This window comes from Triturus cristatus, chromosome 6 (genome assembly GCF_964204655.1).
Source record: "Triturus cristatus chromosome 6, aTriCri1.1, whole genome shotgun sequence".
NCBI lineage: Eukaryota > Metazoa > Chordata > Amphibia > Caudata > Salamandridae > Triturus > Triturus cristatus.
In genome coordinates, this window is record NC_140589.1 from 1549606035 (window position 1) to 1549618991 (window position 12957).

Genomic DNA, 12957 nt, shown 5'->3' on the forward strand with positions numbered 1-12957 from the left:
AGACTAGGACTCCTTATCTTAAAATCGTTTCATGTGTGGCATGTGATATTCTCTTTCTCGCCCACAGTGAGTACCTTCACAGTTCGGATCAACCCTTTTGAACCGGGTTATCAGCCTCAAGTCCTTGCATGATATCCTCTGATTCTGTTACCCAAGACCAACTATATTAGAAGATACAGACTCTGTTATGTTTATCCCATGTGTTTCCCAAGTTTAGGTCTGAGATACCTCTGAATTTCTCTCATCAACCTGAAGCCAAATGTCTCAAGCAATATTTTTGGGTGGAGATCGTCAAAGAGGAAATTCTGGTAGATTAAGGCAACATGAAAATCCCTAAAGAAACACATTCTGTAAAAAGATGTTGACCTGCCACTGTGATAATCAAGACTTTCAAGGTGAGGACCACCCTCTACCTTCACAAAAGAGGCATTTTTTACCAGATACGACCCAGCGCCTGCCAATTGCTTGTTTCTTCACTAAGCTATTCGAAGGGCAATCCTTATGGTTAGAAATGATCCTATGAACAATAGTTTCTCAACACTGGCTGAAATTGGACCGCTAATAGGACTCACTAACTTTCAGGACATAAAATGTTTTCTCCCTAGCTTTGTTGATAAAACCATTATGGTCATTAAAGAGGAGACCCCTGCAAATCAATAGACTTGCACAAATTCTTTCAATCTTCCTTAAGAATGCTCAAACCCTCTCTATATATGTCATCAGCCCTTGATGTGTGTGTCATACCTCATACATCCCAGTCATTAATGGTGGAGTTTGAGGGCATATTAACTGCCCTAGAAATAGCTTCTGAGAACAGCAACCTCCTTGACATTATTGAATAGCAAATCCATTTCTTCCTGAAGCTAAGTCTGCTTAATTCTCAGCTGTCTTAGTGGTAGCAGCCCAATGCCGAATCAGGGTTAGGTGCTGGGAGTGCTACTAAAGAGACCCATCCTTCACTTGAGATTGTATGCCTTATCTGGAACAGTAAATCTAACAGACTGCTGAAGAAGATAAGTTATCAACTCACTTATACTCCAACTTCCTTCCTATCAATGGCCTCATCTTGTCTAGCAACTCAATTCTTTTATTAAAGATTTGGATCTCTGATGAGGTCCAAATTAAAATAAAACAGAATATACAAAAATAATAACAGAACAATAATATTACAATTACATATTTAAGACCTTTACCACCAACAGATAAACTGAGTTAAATACACACTTAATTTATTATTAAAACTTCCATATAATGGCCATTCATAAACGTTACAATTTTGTGCAAAACTCCAACCATATAGTAGCAGATGTTTATGTGCAAATTATTCTAAAGAGAGAACAATCAATAACATTTGTGGTTAAATCTTCGTATAGCCCAAAATGTGCAAACTTACTAAAACTGTTACCTTGGGCCAAGATAGTAAGTGGGCATTCATGCGTCATTACATTAGAAAAAACAATTTTTCGATGACATCCTTTAATATAAAAAATCCACTTTCCCCTAGCAGCAAAGGTAATGTGCAAAATTATTCCAGAGAGTATAAAAACACTGGCAGCCTTAACAAAAGTCAGCAAGAAAGCCCACTATTTACATTCTTGGGCGTAATAATTACCCTGGGCCAAAAATGCGAGCAGGAATTAAGTTATAGTCTCCTACGTCCTACAGCGAGTTCCTTCTTTCTAGCTATGGATGATATAGATGGTTTATACTACTACAAAAATAGTCCTATAATGTTCTTCCCCTCAGATAGCAGTATACTAAGAGATTAAAACCGAATCAAAAACTCCTTGTTTTAAAAAAAATATTTTTGTACATATTATTTCATTCTTTCGATGTGGTAACAGGGCTGGACAAATAAACAGAATATGATTGAGGTTCTGGATGCCAAGATTACACATATTAAAGTAATTCCATTTTTCCGCAGAGTTAGACCAATTTGCTGTTAGATTATTTATCGGAAGTAAATTCCTACGAAATAAAATAAACAAACGGCTAATACCATGATCCAGATTACTTCTGGGCTACTCTTGGTTTACTTGAAGTGGCTATTATCTCCAATCTTTTCTTCATCGTACCGTACTTGAGCTCTCTCTGAAAACTAATAATACAACTAGTGTTTTAAAAAAAAAAGTTTTGAATTCTAAGAGCGGAAGGAAAATTACGAGCTCCTCCTGTGCATCAAAATGGTTCAGCGCGAAAGTAAAATCACTGGAAAAGGAATATTTATCTGCTTTTGCACCCAAAAAAATCCCTGACTCATGAGACCCCGTATTGTATTTGATTCACTGTTCTTCAGCTGATAGCCCCAACAAATCACTCTAGCTAATCCTTGGACAAATGAGTTTATCAGACCAAATTCTAATCCAATAGCTGGAGTCAGGACCAATGTGTTAAAATTACATAATTAATGTAAGCTCTGGCCTTCTATCTTAACAAGGAAGCTCCATTTTCCTACTTGGATAGACATCAATAGTGTTGTAGTGTCTTTAACTTTAAAAACAGATATCAAATGCAAAATATGCCTTGACCAATTATGTTATAAAATACAAGTAGACCATTTGCATGTAGAACAGCTTTACTAGAGCAGTGTTCAATGTGGGATTTGTCCTTTATGTTAACAGCTATTATTTTCCCCAAATAGAGGTAGGAATCCACTATCTCAAGTTTCCCTGAGCCAATTCTCAAAAACAAAATTATAAATCCTTCTGCTCTTTCTACTTTTTAAAATCACAAATTTACTTTTGGAGATGTTTATCTTCAAATATTGTACCGTCGTATATTTCTGAAGTGACAACAATTTCCTATTCAACCCATTGGGATTAAAATCTATAATTACAACATTGTCTGCATACATCAGACAAGAGAAAGGGCGTACAAAGAGAAGAGTAGCGGGGCTAACAAACAGCCTTGCGTCATTCTTTGTAGATATTACGGCAGAGAGACCTTACTCTCCCCCTAATAGCACCTGGCACCACGTAGTAGAGTGCAAAGAAATGATAAGAGATAAAAGGGGGACAGTCACTCCCATTTTGTTGTAATTTTTGAGTGTTGGCGGATCTACCTTATTAAAGGCTGTTGAAAAATCTATAAATGCCACATATACATTTGACCCCCGAATTAAAGTGTACTTCTCAAATAATTTTAATATACAGATATTATCCAAAGCGCAGTTTTCTTTTCTTAATCCTGCTTGTTCTATGTGAAGAATTGTCTCCTCCACCACCCAATCAGTAAGATGATGCAAAATACTGTGTGCAAAAACCTTCCCTACTGCATCTAATAAAGCTATTTGGTGCTAGTTACCTGGAAGATGTCGTCTAGGCCCCTTTTTAAAGAGTGGAATTAAAAAACTACCAGACCAGGATGGGAGAGTCTTCCCCTGCTGATAACAGTAATTAAAAAGAGGAGTAAGATACGTGGCCCACAACATAGGCTCTTTTTTTTAATTTTTGACATGGGAATTTCATCAGGACCCATTCTGGCAGTCTAGATGTTTTAGTTATAGAGACAGAAGAACAAACTGAATTAGAGTTGGCTGAACAGAGATCTAGGAGATGAGATTTCCAGTCTTCTTCTTTTATGCAAATTGGGAGGGATGTTACCCTAGAGCCACAGCGTTCTGAGATTATTTCCCGGTACCTTTTAGCATCATTCCTTGATGCCAACTCTTTTAACTGGACTCAGTTGTAATCTTCCTTTCCTTGCTTTTTTCCTCTTTATTAGATTAATTAGTTTACTTCGATTGAGAGAGAAATTCTGGAATTGATCCCTCACTAATTCATTTATTTCCCTATTTAAAAGTATTACCGGGTTTGGATGTGGTCTCTGCCAGGATGGTAAATAATTCGCTTTACATGCAGAAACCAAAGCATTTATACAGTGACCATAAGATACCAATGGGTCTGGCTGAGAAGGCTGCTAGTCTCTTATTATTGTATGCTGCATTTCTCCTATTAGTATTGTTAGTGTCTCTTTTAATTTTGAAGATTCTTTGATATTCCAGTATATTTTAACATTTGTTTTTTAAAACCTAAAGATTTATTTTTTAAATTCCACGGGCCTACTTCTGTTGGGGTCACCTCAATTTTACTGGAGATCATCAGCATGTGATCGCTATAAGAGTTTTCTAGAACTTCTATTGAAAGTATCAGCTGAAATAATTAAGTAGTCGATAATAGACCCACCAGAAGCCGATTTATGCGTAACCTTTGCCGGAAGAATATTTCCTATTCTAACATTAGCAATTATTAGATCTGTGATTCTCAAACCTTCTAATAGGAATCATGCCTCTTTTATCTACTGGACTATTATTTGGAAACATCGCAGGGGGAATTTCTAAAGCTTCCTCTTTCGAGGCATTAGCGAACAGAGTTACACTGTGAGTAGAGACTTTGGCTTTCCAATCTCCAACCAATACCAAAATCCTACCTAGCATTTTTACCATAACATGTTCCGCAGTAATGATGCCGTCCAATTGCTCCTCATAGTACAGTGCCCAGAATGAGCAAAACTAAAACTCTCACCAGAGGCTACACCAAGATGGACAACGAGATGGGTATCATGAATCAGGACATGCAGCTAGTACCTTTATACTGCGGAAAGGGGCCTTGTGAGTGCTGGGAAACTCTGTGACTCTTCAGTGATCTCCAGCTCAAACCACATTCCTCCAGGACCCTCCTTCAAACAGCTCACCACTCTCTAGACTTGCACACATTCTTGTAGTATCTTAGGTGTCTACCATCTGTTTTCAGGATGCCCTTATAAAAACTGTAGCCTCTGGCAACTATCCTGTGGGCCTTTCAGTTTTGAATATGCTAGCTTACATGTACTTCCAGTTCTGGTTGCAGTCTTTCAGCACTTCATTTCTGCCTGACCATCTTCATCAACACTCATACTCATCTCAGTAATGTGGGGAATGTCAACCTGCAAAAAGAGGAAAAAAGACACAGAGGCCATTTCATTGTTTGCCAAACTTGTGTGAACCCGTGTTATCCAGCACTTTGTAAGACTCCACTGCACCTTGCTACAAGATGATGAGAAAAAAGCGGAGGTCTGTAAAAAAAACCATAAAAAATATTTCTAATCACTGCAAATCTGCAAAGTGTTTTTGATGCGTTGAACAGCATTTGTCCTATTCTGAAACCCCTCTCAAATATTGCAGTTTCCTGTGACAGAGTGTGGGTTTAAACTAGAAGCAAGGACCACCAGGTACTAAGATCCCAAAAGGTTCAAAGCATGGTTGAAACACAATACTAATCGTAGTATAGCGTTGTATATATGCTTTTGTAGCTTTTTATCTGGGCACCAGGATGGTAATGGAAATAGACTCCACATTGCTTCCACATTGCCCTTGAAACTGAGTTAGTAAGATCTAGCCTAACCAATTACCTTTTCTCTCAGACCAGGGTTACAATTTCAGACAATGGGACTGGATAACTGCCATCCTATCACTACCTTCAGAAGCTGTGCCACCAACCTTTGCTGGATAGCAATACTCAAAGCTTGAATGGTGCCAGTCTGTCATTGGTGGGATGGTTCACTTTTTCTATGCCATTTTTACCCAGAGACTCATTAATGGGTGCTTCTGGGTGATGTTCAGAAAAACTATTCTCTTCAATTGGATTGTTTCTTTTCAGACTCTGGGATTATCAGGACAGACTGACCAAGACAATTATCATAATTACAAGTACTTCAAAGGGCATTCAGGTATTCCTTGAAAAGTGCGCCTTTGGCCGCCTGACCCAACATTTGAACATCGGCTGTTATCCATTATTTGTGAGTTCTCAGGCCTTTAGAGGACAACCTACCCGCTGTGTTCCTAATTATTTGCCTTGAGCTGCGCTCTCAATTCAGAAATTTTTACTTTTCCCAAAAATTCAAGGTACTGAGTTAGAATAGTAATTAGACTTCCTGATATTTTTGGGGGAAGGTTGCAGTTTCCCCAAATATTTTAGGACTGGAGGTAAAATAGTACATTTTGTCTCCCCAGGGTTTGGCGCACACACACTGCTGCCCTGTTGGTGTAGCTCAGGGCAAGAAAAGAAAATGTGCATCATGAACTTGAAATATATCAGTAGTTCATCTTCCCCATCCATTCTCATCATCGATTTCTGATATTAGTTATCCCATCTGGACTATTTCTGTTCTGTGCCCATTGACCCTCGCCCTGCTGCCAGGGTCTTTGAGAATGTCCTACCTCTCTTAGTTTGTCTGTTGCATGGCAGGGGTGCATGGTTCCACTTATTTTTTATAGTTGGCTTTGGGGGCTTCTTTCCTTGATCTTGCTCCTTAAACACAAGATTGTTATCCATCTCTCTTCAACTGCATGGGTTCCTGCTTAGTACCATAGTACTAAAAATTCGAACCAACGGTATGCCTAGAATTAACATTCATTCACACTCAAACCAGTGGTCTGGATAGAATCAAAATACCGCCACTCCCCCAAGGCAGAGACTTAATCTACATGAAATGAATGGCTGTTTGTGGTGACCTAGGCACAGCCCAACATGGACCCCTTGTCTAGACTCATCCTTTCCCATTGAAGGCTGGACCTTCAGAAATTTAGAATATTAAATACTGTCAACACGTTTGTGTGGAATATATTAAATCTTGTCTACACGGCTGTGTCTTGGGCCTTTCTGTGGTGGAATAAGAAGGAAAGTAGCAGGTGGCATGGCAGCAAGAAGTATCAGCCATTGCTTCTGGTAAGCAACGTATTGCGGGACCGGGACCTTATATGTCTATGGAGAGGGAAGGAGTAGGTAGTCTGAACATGGACATATGCAATTGTTCTTGGAATATGAGTAAGTAAAGGCAATTGATGGATACTATAAATTACCATTTGAGACTGAACCCTTGCATATGAGCAGGGATGTCACCATGTAAGCCAGTATAAGCTTATGTTAGGTAGACGTTGTACAGATGCATCAACTCTGACATATGATGGATATTCATGGCCATAAATAGTAGAACTTTGGCATATGTGTCAGAGGATGCAGTCTCATAGGAGCTGTTGTAATGCCTGACAAATATTGCCCCGGGATGTTAAGAGAAAGAGCTGAGCATTTACTGGCCTTGTCACTTGGATCACAACACCACACAATCCTCTGTTATGACCAAAAATTACTTTCTAGGAACCTAATTGATCGATCTTTTAGGTATCTAGTTGACTAGCAGCCAGCAGTTGATAAAACCAATGAGCTAACTCTGTTTTAGTAAGAACATTTGAAATCTTCATGCAAAGTCATACTGTCATCAAAGCAACTTTGAGAAAGAACTGCAGTAAGAATATCCAATGGGGGGGCGTGGCCTTGCGGCGAAGCAGGATGGCCGCAGACTAAAGACTCTCCCGATCAACCCCTTTTCCCCACATCTATCCGCTGAACTTATCCGTATTCCGAGCTCGGAATCGGCCGTCGGAAGTCTGGTGGAGCCCATCGAGCCCAAGATCGGGGCAAACGGTGCAGGATAACCAGAGTTTTCGCCGCATCCAGCATCGGCCTGCGACCGAGGGTGAGCCGAGGCCTGGAGTTATCGGACAGTCCGCGCTGACGTCAGCCCAGCGGCCCGCACCTGACGCTTCCACCTGAAGGGCGCCCCGGGGCCTGGCTCGGACAAAAATCGGACAGTAAGCAGCGACAGATCCTTGCTGCGAGTGCTGGTGTTGCAGAGCGGAACCTTCCCCACCCCTGGCATACGTCAGGGAGATTGGCTGATAAGCTACGGCCGCCTACGATCCCGGGGGCCGGTAGGAGACGTGGACAGAGAGGCCCGCCAGACGACTTGATCCTTGACCCTGCACGCAAAGCTGAGCCCTCCTGGGTGCAATATCCCTATCGGCATTGACATTCCCGAGGGGGCTGGAGAACAAGACGGGGCCCCCCAGACACCGGAAGGGTGGCATTGGAGACACAGCGGGCCCTCTGGCAACGAGAGCAGCTAGCAGGGAGGAGCACGTGAATGTACACTACAGGGGTAGCTTTTGGACCTGTACACCCCCGGGGGCCCTACCCCAACAGTAGCCACGAACTTCCAGATTTTAAGGTGGAGTGAGGAGAAACGGGCCGACCGAGGCGCACAAGATCTTAAGGGGGGGAGCGGCCCACTGGCACAGTAACGGATCATAAAGCGCAGATGGCCGAGGCGCATCAACGGGCGAAGTATCACACTAACTCAAGGTCGCAATCAAACCTCCGCCTTGGCCCCGATCTAGACTGTCTTGGGAAGTCCACCTGGGAGCTCCCTGCTTACCACACTACCCCTCAGCAACTCAACAGATCAGTGTCTCGGAAATATAGAGGACAGAAGACACGGGCTGACATAGCCCACCGACGACTCGTACGCTGTGAACACCCTGTGGGTGCCGGAGGATAACCCCCGGACTCGCAATACGGTGGCCTGTATTAACCCTGCCGAAATGTTGAATGTAAGGGGCCGCAAGACCACCCAAATCAACAAACTGGACAGGTACACCTGCCCGAAGACGGCCCCGGCGGAACAGCACCCACCCAAAGTAACACCAGGGGAAGAACCGGCTGCGGAAACCCCGGAACACACCCTGAAGGATGTACTGGACGCAATCGGTGGGATCCGCACATCTCTTGAGCAGAGAATGGACGCAATCTCCTCGGAGGTCATGTTAATCAGGGCAGACCTGGCCACGAACAGGGAGAAAGTCAAACTACTAGAGGTAACCACAGCAAGCCTGGTAGAAGATACCAACCAGCTGCAGATCGAAGTACGGGATGTACAGGCATTCCGAAAATTTGCCGAAGGAAAGCTGGATGACTACGAAGGACGCAGTAGGCGCAACAATGTACGCATCCTTGGTGTACCGGAAAAAGCAGAAGGACAAGCGACAGAACTATTTGTGGAAAGCCTAATCACCAATCATCTCCAACCAAAAGGTCTATCCAATATCTTTGTTGTTGAAAGTTGAAAGGACCCACCGGGTTCCGGGGGGGGGGGGGGGGGCATCCAAATCCAGGTGCCCCTCCTCGTCCTATACTGGCCAGACTCTTGAACTATCGGGACAGAGACCTTATATTGCAGACGGCCAGGGTCGCACCACCCATACGACTAGAAAATTCGGAGGTCCGCTTCTTTACAGACTTCACTCAGGCAGTACAGAGGCAGTGCAGATCCTTTTTGGGGGTCAAAAAATGACTGCGAGACAAGTGCCTCAAATATGCCATGTTGTTCCCGGCTCGTCTTCGGATAGAGGCCGGGGGGAAAACCAGATTCTTTGAGACTCCGGAAGATGCTGCAGATTGGCTTGATGGATGGAAGTACTCAGCGGAACGCGGCTCCCAGAGAGACTAGGAGGTACCGGGGTCCTGGCCCCATGTGACTTGTGTGGTGGGGTTCTGGCGGTATCCCCGACGTTGCCAGACTCTCAGTGCTTAATTATGTAGGGTGTGCAACATTCACACATAAACACAAGACCGACCGACTCAGGAAGAACCATTTTACATTGCGTATGGGGAGGGGGGAGGAGAGTGTACCCCCATTTTCTTCACTTAGTTCAAGTTCAGGGCGACAGGCACTCTGCATTGTTCTAATCAGGGGCAGTTTGGAGCCCGGACTGCAGGGGAGCAGGGAGGGGGGGGGGAGTTGGGATGGGTTCAAGAGCAGTTACTTGCTTTTAGGGAATCTTCAAGGCATCGCAGCCCAACATCGCAGATGCAAAGGTAACACGTAAACACCCATGAGTACTCAATGGGATAAAGAGTTTAAGGTAATGAGCTGGAATGTAAATGGTTTGGGGGACAAGGTAAAGCGAACCATAGTATTATAATACATTAAGAGGCATGCCCTCGAAGTGGTACTGCTACAAGAGACACATCTCATGGGAATAGGTGCAAAGCCCTCAATAGGTGGGGATACAACCTTGTGGCACATTCCGGTTTTACTTCAGGCTCGAGGGGAACGGGTATATTACTTAGGAGCTCTTTCCCCCTGACGATCAAGTCCACCTGGGTGGATACTGGGGGAGATATGTGGGCATCTCGGGACAGTGGGTTTATGTGCCGCCGGGCCTTCAGAAATTAACCTTTAAAGACCTGGGCGCCATTTTGTTGACAGTACCAGAGGGACTTCTTATAGTGGGAGGGGACCTGAATGCAGTAGTGAATGGCACCAAAGACAGGAGTCCCCCAAGAGAACTTCGCCCCTCCAATAGCTGGCTACCGGATTTTATGGGGGCTATCAGATTACAGGATTTATGGCGCTCATTTCACCCTACTACCACCCAATACACTTACCACTCAGGTGCCCATGCCAGCCAGTCACGAATAGATTATTTACTAGCCCCTTCAGACCACATGACACATGTACGGGAGGTTAGACACATGGCGAGAGGTAACTCCGATCATTCCCCGCTGTGGGCACATATTGTGGTTGGCCACCAAAGAGTGGGAAGAGTAGCTCCCATCAACCCTTGGCACCTTCGTAACCTGGTGGTACGTGAGGCACTACATGCTGCAATTAAACACTACTTTCTAGAAAAGGTGGGTTCGGTGAGCTCTCATCAAACACTATGGGAAGCATTCAAGAGTGTAGTTAGGGGCCAGGCCCTTTCCCAAATAGCAGGGGTGAGGAAGGAAAAGGTCAAGGAGGAGGAAGAACTAGAGTCGGAGATCCTTCGACTGGAAGAAGAATTGACAGAGGGACCCAACCCAGACACCTTACATGCCCAACACCTTAAAAGAGACAGCTACAGCGCCTTGGTGACAGAGCTAAGGCACTGGGAAGAGAGACGCTAGGAAGGATATATGATCAAGGGGACAAGGCCAGGAAGTTGATTGCATGGTTAGACAAGCAAAAATTGGCTAGCAGACTTGTGCCAGAACCTATTGACGAAGCGGACCGTACGATCACGGATCCCCAGGCCATTGCTAACACGTTTGCCGCCCATTTTGAACAGATATATTCCTCCCAGAATCCCTACACAACGCAAGGCTCTCTCGATCTCCTACGGGACATTACTCTACCTAAACTTTCAGCGTCAGAGCTGGAGTATCTAGAGGGGGCGCTCACGGCAGATGAGGTGGCACATGCCGTTAGGGGGCATAGGTCCGGGAAAGCATCAGGGCCAAACGGCCTCCCGATTGAATTATATAAACTCGGGACGGATATCCTTGCCCCCCACCTGTGTAAAATGTTTGTGGAGAGTAAAGAACTCGGGGAGCTGCCCCGTGACCAAAGGATAGCCACTCTAGTAATGATCCACAAAGAAGGCAAACTCCGGACAGCCTGTTCTTCCTACAGGCCAATTTCCCTATTGAATGCCGAACTAAAAATCTTAGCTAAACTCCTGGCCAACAGACTGATCAAAGTCATTAATAATTTGGTACACCCAGATAAATCTGGCTTCATGCCCCAGCGCAACACAGCACTAAATCTTCGTAGGGTACACGGTGTGATAGGAAGGGCGGCAATCATACAAGAAGAGGCGGTATTGGTATCACTAGACGCATCCATGGCATTCGATATGCTCGAATGGCCATACTTATTTGCGGTTCTTGAGAAAATGGGCTTTGGGCCCCACTTCATCCAGTGGGTGAGACTCCTCTATTCGAAACCTCTAGCACAGATAGTTGTAAACAACAAAAAGTCTGAAGTGTTTGGACTTAATAGGTGGACCAGACAGGGATGCCCGCTCTCTCTCCTCCTTTTTGCCCTGGCCCTGGAACCCCTTGCATCCTGGGTGCGCAGAGACCCGGTGATTCGAGGTTTTAAATGGGCTGAAACGCGAGAGGACTGCATCTTCTTGTATGCACACGACATTCTATTGTTTTTAACGTCCCCAAAGGCCTCCCTCGCCACAGTGCTTGATATCTTTGCCATATTTGGAAGATACTCAGGGTATTCAATCAACTGGGTCAAATCAGTCTTGTACATCCTCAAGGGGCCCCTTGCGGGCCTTCCCAGGAATTGCCCGATACAGATCTCCACACAGGGTTTCAAATACCTAGGTATCTATATCACCTCTGATCCCGCGGACAAATTTGCCAAGAACCTACTCCCACCTTTACAGAGACTGAAGAAGGACTCGGAGCGTTGCATGACGCTTCCACTCTCGATGCTGGGCAGAGCATCTTTATTCAAAATGATGTCTTTACCCCGGTTCCTATATGCTCTAAAAAATTCATTGGACCTGGTATCCACAAGCTACTTTAAAGAAATTGAAAGTTTACAACGCCGCCTACTCTGGAACTGGAAGCCGCGGATAGCGCTCCCTAAACTAAATATCACCTGGTACGATGCGGGCATTGCCGTCCCCGATCTCAAAAAATATTACTGGGCAGCCCATTTGGCAGCCCTCAACCATGGCACCTACAGGCAGGCGGATGATCCGGGCTATGCGATGGATCACTGGGTACTACCGGGTGGAACTACCAACGTGCGCTCTATTCAAGCGCTGGAAAGGACCGCCGCACCGGACCAACTAAGCACTCGGTGCAGGTTTGGCAGGCAGCCAACAAAAGTTTGGGATGGGACCGTAGGGTGACTCTGGCCACTCCCTTATGGAACTCAGACCAGCTGGGGAGTCTATGGTCATCTAAAGGTTTTGACAAATGGGACCTTATAGGTATATCAAAAATAGGTGATCTATGGGTAAAGGGTGAAGTCAAATCATTTTCAGTCCTGCAACAGGAATACGATCTTGCTCCCACAGAATATTTCAGATACTTGCAGATCCGACACGCGTTACAATCCTGTCTTCAGAGGGGAGACATCCCCCCTGACTCTTTACCCCTTGAGGATAGACTCCTTGATGGATACTTACCAACGAAGGCCAAATCACTCACCTACAAAAAGTTAGTAAACCACACAGGAGATCCCCTCCTCAAACTGCGGGAAAAGTGGGAAAGAGATGGTATGATTCTAGACGATGAAGACTGGGTAATAGCACTAGCCGCACCACGGGAGTTGGCCATCGCGGCTAGGTTGAGA

At 44.7% G+C, this 12957-nt stretch overlaps 1 protein-coding gene across 1 annotated transcript in view; it reads left to right on the forward strand.

Annotated features, from left to right (window-relative positions):
- LOC146821651 (uncharacterized) overlaps nucleotides 1-12957 on the forward strand; it is a 2850214-nt gene that overhangs the window by 2082590 nt on the left and 754667 nt on the right. The gene's annotated exons all lie outside the window — the stretch shown is intronic.